This window comes from Phalacrocorax carbo, chromosome 7 (assembly GCF_963921805.1).
Source record: "Phalacrocorax carbo chromosome 7, bPhaCar2.1, whole genome shotgun sequence".
Classification (NCBI taxonomy): Eukaryota; Metazoa; Chordata; class Aves; order Suliformes; family Phalacrocoracidae; genus Phalacrocorax; species Phalacrocorax carbo.
In genome coordinates, this window is record NC_087519.1 from 9,144,958 (window position 1) to 9,155,187 (window position 10,230).

Genomic DNA, 10,230 nt, shown 5'->3' on the forward strand with positions numbered 1-10,230 from the left:
TTTTTTTTTTAACATAAAAAAAGGAGATGAAGTCTGCACAAGAGCCTGACGTGGGGAGGAATGCTCCAGCCCTAAGCAGTGCCTCGGTCCTCCCCGCACCCTGGTGTGCGTCGGGCTGAGTGCAGCTGCTGTGTAGGAACCGGCAGCCTCCGAGGGGGTTTTTCTAGGGTGAAGCATCCTAGTGATGGTAGCAGCAAACTTCAGTCAGGGAAACCCTTGCTGGCAGGAGAAAAGAGCAAAGGGAACAGAGGGAGACCTCAGATGTCTCTAATTTTTCCAAGAAAAAAGAGATGTAATTCAATATTTAGTTTGTCCCCAAGCCTGGGAGATGACTTCATTCATGTCTGTAGAGTTTTGGGCTCCCCTTGCATGGGCATCCACGTACACACTCACACACCATTTTATAAAGGGGATGGAAAGGTCCCATCCATTGTGGCCAGGACATGTGGCTTCCTAGCCCCACTAAAAACCCACAGGAGCTGTGGCCTCTCTCCCAGTGCTAAACAGGTCTCATGGGGATCAGGATCCATCAAAGCCAGGTTTGCAGGTTGCAACACCCATGGACCTCTGCAGCACTAAGGAAACCTTTCTTTGTCATCAAAGCATCTCTTGCTCTAGTTTTAACTGGTGCCAGAGGCTCTGTTTGAGGTGGAAATGCGTGAGTTTTGGAGGCCGTTAATGCGATCACCATCACCAGGATGTGGTCTGCAGATCTAGGGTCTGTGGGTGCAGGACTGGACCCCTCTTTTCTTGCTCCCGGAGTTGTCTTGCTTCTGCCTGAAGACAAGATCTGCTTTAAACACCTTCCAAAACTTTCCTGACCTCTGCAAAACACCCCACTGCAGGGACAGAGCCCAGGCAGGACCCCAGGGACGGAAGGTGGGGGCTCACTGGGGTGCCTGGTCCTCCCAGGGTGCCCATGGGCAGCTGGGGCTGGGTGTCACTGTTGGCTAACAGGCATCCCCTAAGTGCTGGGGACAGGCAGGGACCAGCACCCCCTGGGCAGGGGGACAGCAGCACCCACCCCTGCAGCAGGGTGCATGGGCTGGGGGGGACACCTGGCTGCTCCATATCCCGTGGTGAGAGCTGGACCTGCCCGTCTGCTCAGCCCACAGCCCACCCTGCATGGGGTGACAGCCCTGTCCCCTCCCATGCACCCACCGCAGGATGATAGCCCTGTCCCCCCGTGCCACCCATGGGGGTGACAGCCCTTTCAGCCCCTTGCCACCAGTGGCATGACACCCCTGTTACCCCTGTGTCACCCATGGGGTGATAGCCCTGTGTGTCCCCCATGCCACCCGTGGCGCGACAGTCCTGTCCCCGCCGTGTCACCCGGGGGGGGCAGGCCGGCAGCCTCCTCCGGGCTGATGCGCAGTGACATTTGCAATCTGTTGCCATGGGCGCTCGGGGACTTTTGCTGTGGAGGGGGATCGCGTTTCTCCCCCCTCCTCCTCCTCCTCCCCTTCCCTCCCTCCCGATGACGTCATGGATGACCACGGTGGTGACAGGGCCACCTGTGGGCTGGTGAGGGGTTTAAAGAGACAGTCTGCAGCTGCAACGGGAGCCCTGGCTATTGTCTCCGCACCTGAGAGCGGGGGGACCTACAGCCCCCAGACCACCCACCCATCCATCCCACCCACCCCATCCCGCCCAATCCCATCCCATCCATCCCATCCCACCCCATTCCCACATCCCCTGCCTCCGCCGCTGCAGCTCTCCCGGGACCGGGATGCCCCAAGCCGGGTCCAGCATCCCTTCCCCGTAGAGGCTCCTCCAAGGTAAGGCTGTGCTCCGTGACCCCCTGTCCCACCGGCGACCCCGGAAAGCTGCAGCCCCGAATGCCGCTGGCAGCATTCGGGGCTGCAGCCTGCCGGTGTCTCTCAGGAATCCAAACATCAGATGGGGCACCCCCAGCTGGAAGTGGTCACTTTCGTCCTCCACTGGGACCCTGCCACCTTCCCCACACCTCCAGGCAGGACACGGGGATTATTCCAGAAGACAGGACAACCCTGGGACAACAAAACCCCTGGGGTGGCAGGTCCCTGCTCCCATAAAGGGGCTGGGATGTTCCCACCCAGGGTAGCACTGAGGTTTGGGGGTCTACAGTCTTCATTGCCTGCCAGCCGGCATTCCCAGACCACCTCAGAAGATGCTCACCCCTTCCAACCCCTTGGCTGGACACCTGCTTTCCTTTGGGCAGATGTCTTGGGCATCTCCTTGTCCCTGCTGTGGTCCTCATCAAGGGGACCCTCATGAAACCCACCATGGCCAAGCCCCAAGGGGCCACAGGTGATGCCAGAAGCTGTGGTGCACATTATAGGAGCAGGCAGGGGCAGGGGGAAAGGACCTGCCCTCCTCATCTTAGAGGGACAAGAACCATCTCTGCCCAGTCCCCAGGGCTTTGTCCCAGTCCTTCCAGCTCTGATGGGGCAAGTGGCAGGTAAGTGCCTCCGTTCGGTGTCACGCGGATGTGTGGGTAGGGAGCTGGGTAGAAAAAGGGTCTGGGACCTGGGAGAGGCTTGGAGAAATGGGTGGAAATGTATGCATAGTGATTGGCGTGTGCATTCCTGGTGAGAGGAATGCTATGTCCCTTCCCATGGGACATACCCCAGCGGTGACCATGCAAGTCACCAAACTCCTCAGCAGCTCCCACCGGGCAGCCCTTGCAGCTCTTCCCAAGCTCACAGCTGCCTGCAGATCCAGATCCACTGGAGCCTGTGTAGACTCCCAGCAGCTACCAAGGCACTGGTCACGCAGGGGTGGTTGTGATGGGAGCTAAGCAACCGGGGCAAACCCCATGGCTAGTAGCCTGGGCTGCCTCTGCAGCCTTCCCGGGGCAGGTGGCATGGGGACGCGGGGCAGGCGGGGAAGGGGACTAGCAGCTCCATCCTTGAGGACCTGAGAATGCAGCTGTCCCTGGCATCCTAGAAGAGACGAGCCTGCCGGAATCAGGCTCTCCATATCCTGCTCCTGCAGTGCTGGGAGCTGAAGGAATAAGTAGTGGTACCTTTCTGCCATCCATCCCTCAAAAGATGCAGAGAGCTTGTGCTGGGCCTGGTTTTTGGGTGGAAGAGGCAAAATGCAAATTGTCTGCTGGGTGGAAATCGCTGTCTGGGTGGCCTTGGCGGCAGTCGATGTGCCAGGGCACAGGCTGTACCTCCCAGTTCATGGCCTGGGAGATCTGGGGGAGCGCCTACAGTCCCCTGTGATGCCCTGCCATGTTTGCCCCACTCGCTGCCATGAGTGCACCCCACAGGCACAGCCTGTCTGCTAGGGAGCACTGGCTGCACTCTGCGCCCCAGCACAGTGCAAGGCAGCCCTGGCTGGACCCACCTTGCTTTGGGGGGCTTTGGGGGAGGTTGAGGCTGTGCTCCATGGGCTCCCAGGGGGATGCTTGGAGGGGTGTGCAGGGTCCATGGCAGAGAGCTTCTGGGGCAGCTGGCTCCCAGGCATGCAGTCAGGCTCATCCCCTCCCTGCACTGTGTATGAGGCAGGGGCTGCTTGAGCAGCTGCCACAGAAAGCAGGAATTAATTTAATACTAGGTGGGCACAAGCGAGGACTGCCTGTTGTTCCAGTGTTCCTAAAAGGTGCAAGTCCAGCTGAACGGACGTGGGGCGTGGGGTCTGGCTCTGGTCCATGCGGACAGACACACGGAGCAGGCAGGGGATGTACAACACAAGGGAGGAGTTGTGTAGTAGTGGCTGGCCATGCTCTATGGTCAAGGTATGTGCTATATAGCTGATCTTTTACTGCTTCCAAATCCTGTGAGAGCATGTAGCCAGAAGAGAATTCATGCCTGTGCGTGAAGGCACCCAAATATACAGACATACACACGTGTCGTACCCAAATATGTTGCGGCGTTTGGGAACGCCAGCTCGCAAGCTGGTTACGCTCCCAGCTCCCCCCAGGAGGCTCTTCTACCTCCCCCCTTCCCACAGGGGAAACTTCCAACACTGGTGACAGATAACACTGCCAAATCGCGGGCTCCTCTCTTGAGCCTCCTTCTGGCAGCGTCCGAGTTCCCTTTGCTGGTTTTGTAGGCTTCGAGAGAGCACCTAAGCTCAAGGCTAAGTGTCTTCTTGCAGGGATGGGGCCTCCAACGGGGATTTCTCTGGGTGGTGAATGAGGTTGGGACCTTGCTCCAGTGGCGAGGAGCCCAAGCCTTTGCCCATAAGAGGCAGAGTTAAGGTGAAGTGACTAATTCCACCTTCAAGGCTCTTCCCTGGTCTGTATTTTCTTGTCAGGGTCCGAGCCCACCCAAGGCTCAGGCTGTCACCATGTCCTGGAGCAATAGCTCCCTCTGGTCAAACACCAAGAAGGGATGAAGGTTCCAGCTTTCATGCCACCCTTGGCATGCTTTGGGCTCAATTGTGCCCAAGCCACAGGGGAGAAAGTGAGGAACCAATGCCACTGGGCTGTAACAAGCGTCCCTGGCCTCCCAGCCTGGCTCAGCGTGTGCACGCAGCAGGCGCTGGCTCTTTGGCAGCAACGCACAGGCTTTTCAAGTGAAGCCTCTTAACCCTGCTAATTCCCTTGTTTTCTCTTGCCAGCCCCCCCCGCATCCCTGCCAGGGGGTGGCCCGGAGCCTGCTAATTGTGCTAGCGAGCTTCAGTGTGTCTCTCCATCACTGCGAGTGTTATTCTCTGGGGTTGTTTTGAGGGCTGCTGGCCTTTGCTCAGCAGCGCGGGATGGGGCAATGAGTGACAGCACCCCTTGTCCTTTCGCCTTTGGCATCTCCAGCCAAATTATCTCGATTCTGGATTGACTCCCCTACTCCCAGCTCATGCTGAGACAGGGTCTCACCAAGGATCAGGAGAATCCTCAGCACCACACAGCGCTTCTCCATTCCCTTCTTCCCTATCAGGAAGGCGCCAAAGGCATGGTGCAAGGAAGGGCTGCCTGAGCTCACCTAATCCACTCCCAGCAAGAAGTCCACACCTCCAATGCTGATTTGGAAGTGTCAGGGTTGATTTGGAGGTGCCAGAGTTCATCTCTGCACTGGTTCCCTGCTCTCCTTCCCTCCTCATCCAGGGGACATTCAGGGTGCCAGGAGCCCCTCAGAGCATCCCTCACCTCACACCTCCCCATCCCCACCTCCCTTCCGTCCCCAGGCCATCTGGCCACACTCATCCATGTTAAACAAATGCTGGAGTCTATTATCAGGCCCTGCCTCCCCCTTCACCCCTGGACAGATGGAGGCTGAGCACACCCAGAGCCCCGGCCCGCAGCATTCATGTGTGTGAATGAGAAAATTGAATTATTTATGGCCATGCGAATAAGGCTGGCGGCTGCGGAAGCCGAGTGGAAAGGACTCCATTACGTGGCAAGTACCTGTTGCTATGGAGCCGGGGCTTCTTCCCCACAGCCCCCCAGCCCCCTGTGCACGGCTCTGTCCCTGCCTGCCCCATATCCTGCCCTCGTCCTTGCAGGTCTAAGATGGAGAGCAGAGCCGAGCGCTGGGCTGGCTGTGGTATACCCTACTAGGGGTGTTTTGCTCAGTGCACTGTGCCCGCTGCTCCCCCAGACTGGTTTGGGGGTCACCCCAAATCTCCCTGCATTTCTGAGCAGTCCCCCCAGTGCAGCATGGGGACAGGGTGATGCTAGCTGCTGGTGGCTCCCTGGCCACCATGGTGTGCAGCGCACGTCAAAACTCCTGGGAAGCATTGGGGCAGGTAGCAGCAGCATCTCACGGCTGGGGCTGGGCAAAGCAGGTCAGATCCTGGCACAGCATGGGGCAAGGGATGACTCTCAGCTGCGACCCCTCAACCCTCCTTAAACCTCTCCTCCCTGGAGGCAGCAGGAGCTGTGACTCGAGGTTCCCCACTCTCCCCCATAACCAGGCAGAAAAGCAGCTCTGCAAGAGCGGGAACCCCTTCCAAAGCCGCCTGTATTGCAGCCACTCCCCAGGGATGCCGAATCCTGCAGCAATGCTGAGAGAGGTGCTGGGGCATCTTTCCCTCCAGCTGTCTTCCCAACTCCTCCTTGGCCAAAAAGTAGGACCCTGTCCCCGTCAGGACACAGTCCCTCCCACCTCGGTGCCCCTCTGGGGTTGGGCCAGGCTCCTGGGGACCAGGAGGGGATGGGACCAGGCATCCCCCAGCCCTGCATGGTGGCAGCACAGGGACTCCCGCTCCCTTCCCTGCAGGGCTAAGAATAGACTCCAGCTCCGCTCCTGGCGCTGAGTGGGCTCTGCTGGGCTCAGAGGAATAAAAAGCAGGCAAACACTTATTTTAGTCATTGCAGTCGGCAGCTGTGACTCTGATATGCCCAAGGAGTGGCTTCGCACCATGTTTACCCGCCCGTTGCTGGGAGCAGAGGCACCATTGCAGACCGCTCGTCCAGGTTATGGACGCACCCAACATGCTCCCAGCCCCAGCGCTGAAATCTCAGCAGGCTCCCAACCCTCTCTGGCACACCCAGAGTTTCCCCCTTCCTTCCCCCATGCTTCTGTCATGGGTCTGGGGGATGCAGATGCTCCCACCCTTCCTTATACCTGGGGGATGCTCCCCCCCACACCTCCCCACACCACTGCACGAGGCCAGCGGAGCCTTGATGAGATGTTTAGGGCTTGCGTAGGATCCTGGGGCACATCCCACTTATAAAGAGCATGGAGGGCATGTCCCTGACACCTAAGATAAAGGGGGATTGCAGACATCCCTATGTCTGCGTGAGGCATCTGCCCAGGATGATGCAGCAGCAAGCTGGCTCATGCCAGCTTCAGCTCTGGGTGCGAGGCTGGGGGAAGCACCCATTCTGGGAGACCAGCTCTGGGTCCCTCTCTCTACCATCACCCCCGAGGTAAAATCAAGAGAAAGCTAATTGTTACCATAGTTACGTGAAGTGGCCTTTCTCAGGGAGCCGCGTCATCACTGCTGTCACAAGGTTAAGGAGGTGGGGAGTGGTGGTGGTAGGGAAGGGGGGAGAGATGTGTTTTCTTTGGAAAAACCATGGCAACAGCTATTTCTAAGGGAACAGCTGTGCACAGCAAGGCCATGGGGAAGGGGAAGGGGCTGGGGCGTCTCAATGCCAGCTGTGCTCTGAAGGCAGCAGCGCCGGGTCCAGCAGCTCTCCATGGCAGTCTGTATCCCCAGAGTCCCCTTCCCACGAGTGTCAGGGCTCACCGGGTGTCTCCCATGGTACCATCGGGGTGCCATGGGCTCCAGCACATCCAGCAAAGCAACATGAAGCCACTCCACTTTGCTTTCCAAGTGCAGCCCCTCCTGGCATGCTCACATCAGTCAGGGCAGGAAAGGGTGCCAGATGTGTGGGATGGCTGGGACCACTCACCACAGGAGCAGGGATGTGACTGCTTGTCCAGAGCAAATACACCAGGGAAAAGCCTCAGTGAGGAACCCAAGGGCAATCAGTGAGTACCATGAAGTTTAAACAACTGTAATGCAAACACTGGTGCAGATCATAGGTGTGGAGTCAACACCACTGGGGCTGGTATGGCCCAGGCTGGTAGAATGGCTTCCTACAACTAACGCAACTGCTTCTGATGCAAGTTGCTGCTGATGGGGCCCAATGTGTGGACAAAAATGGGAAGGTTCTCTTGGGGCAGAGGAACACTAGTGGAGGCGCAAGCACCATGGGGATATCTTGCAAGTCTAGGCAGGGCTGGCTAAGCCCTGGAGATGCGGAGGTCTGAGAAACCTGCACCCCAGATCTGCTTTGCAACAGCCAAGTAGACCCAGTGAGGAGAAGGTGCCAGTCTCAGCCACAGCCTCCACTCTGCCTCCTGTTTCAACACGTAGCTGGAAATTATCTCTCTTTGCAAGGCAGGCTCTTAATTAAGACCATTTCCCTGAAGGAAGCCAAGATGGAGAGCTTCACTTCTTGGTATTCCAGCGTTTTCTGGCATTCGTTTCCACACCAATTAGGGTGCAAATTAGTCATCTGGAGTGCAATTCAGTGGTTGTGCTCAGGGGAGGCTCTTCAGCACACGTGCCATCTTCTTCCAGGAAGGCGGGTGGCAAGCGCAGGTGGGGTGGCCACAGAGGGGACAAGGAAAGGGCAAGGAGGGTCCTTACAGCACCAAGGTCTGCAGCTGGTGGTAACAACTTCGGTTTGGGCTGGGGCCCTGGGACCAGGCATGGAGCAGAGTCAGCAAGAGGGTTTAGGATGTCTCCGTGAGCTGTGTGTGTTTCTCCTTGGCCACTGGACCTTGGCACAACAGAGTGGACAGCTGGACACCAAGACTAAGCATTGGGACTAAATGCTGGAGAGTCTGCAAATGGCAGCAAAATGACAAAAGGGTGGGAGGAAGAGCAAGGAGCTGTCTGCTCCCCTTCTGCAGGGTCCTCACCACACACCTTTGCTCTCCAGCAGGAAGGCTGAGAGGGGACAGGGCTTCCTCCAGCCTTGGAGCATGGCTGTGCCGGCTGTCCTGAGCCCACATGCCAAGGAGGAACAGCAGTACCTCCCTCATGGTGCTGACAGGGGAAGAAGAGGGATCTGAGGATAAGGTGTTCAGCTCTGTGCCCTGCTGTGACAGCATCCGACATGAGGACATGTTGAAGGGCTGGCACAGAAATGTCATTTTTAAGGGTGGTTGACATCTCAGTTGCTGGGTCTGGATGGTCTCCTGCTCAGGTCTTAAGATGGACGTGTGGTGGCACCTCTGCTGTGGTTGTCGCTGTGCATCCGTCTGTCTTCAGGCTAACCTGTCCTGGTTTGCATTAGCCAAGAGGCTTTTGTAGAAGATGCAGCTGAAACATGGGATAGGGTTCAGGAGGAGGAAGGTCTGAAGGGGAAAAACCAAAACATCTCTGGGCAGCCGCATGGCCACCCAGGCTGCTCTCCCAGTGGAGTCGCATGGAATGCTGCGGTTGTAGGAATTCATTGAACATGACTTATGGCGCCTGCAGGGAGCACCGGCGCAGCTGTCCGGCAGGCAAGAGAGAGTCTGGACAGCTGATTGATGTGAAAGCTGGTGCGTGGCAGAGCGGGTGGCCGGAGAGCTGACAGGAGAGGCGGCTGGGAGGAGGCATCTGAAGGCCATGGCTGGCTGCTCGCTTCTCCCCACTTGACCTAGGGAGCAAAGTCTTGCTGCAGCACCAGGCATCCTCCCTGCTTTCCTTCCTTACCCTCTTCAGAGGGGTGGGAGACACCCTTAGCCCTGCAGAAACACTGCACAAACCTCCATGCCATCTGTAAAAGAATTGGGACAGGAAGGCTTCAGCTAAAAATACCAGTTTCTTAGTGATCTCACTTGCAAGGCTCAGTTCCCCCGTTGCTTTTGAACCCATTTTGCTGAGCCCCATGGGGCTAGTGTCTCTCCTGCTTTGTCAGAGGGCTCATGTCTCTGCCTCCATGGGACAACCTCAGGGTCACGCACTTGGCATGGCTTTCCCTAAATATTTGTAATTACCATCAATCTTTCGTAGTAGCCATGGACATGGCTGCCATGCAGGGAGCAGGAGTCTCCCTCGCTTTCTGGCCAGTCTGCCTTGATGCCTGCTGCCCACTGCCTGCTCTAACTCCTTCAAAACAGCACCAGGAGCCCTGTAAGGAGCCATCCACCCCTGGGGCATGCCCTCCAAGCCCCCATTAGTTAGTGGTTGTCTTAAGCACCACAACATTTGTAGCCTTATTCTTCCTAATCCCGCCTGATGTAACCGTGGCTGTCCTCATTAGCCACATAATTGTCTAGCAAACACAAAACAGGCCCTGACACAGTCGAAGGAAATTGGTTTAAAAATATGAAGCTGCATTCTCAGATGTTGTCAAAGGGGGCTCTTTTGTTTATTTGTATTCACACAGCGCCCGGTGGAATAACGAGAGAGTGACTCCGCTGCAAAAATACCTATTTTTCTTAAAGATCATCTTATGAGAAGGTGGGTTTAAAATGCCAGCTGGGGATATCCAGCCCAGCCCCTGTGCTGGTGGAGGACAACTGGGTCTCCACTTGGTCTCATCTGCTGCACCGAGGGCCTTCCAGCAGAGAAAGTGGCATCTCCCACCCATGCCCATACTGGTATGGTTGCCCAGGGGGAGGTTTAGCCATCCACATCTCCGACTTACAATGCCTGTGAATTTCAAAGGGTCTCCATCCACCTCTGACAGCAGACGACAAGACTAAGTTAATGGAGGCAGTGGTGAGAAATCTAATTAACCTAGAGTACGTTGTTTAATTTGTGCAAAGTTGTTGTGGTTACTCAGCTATGAACTCCATCCCCAGCTTTAATGACAGTGACTTGCATGGAAGCGGTGGAGAGAATCCTGGAGGT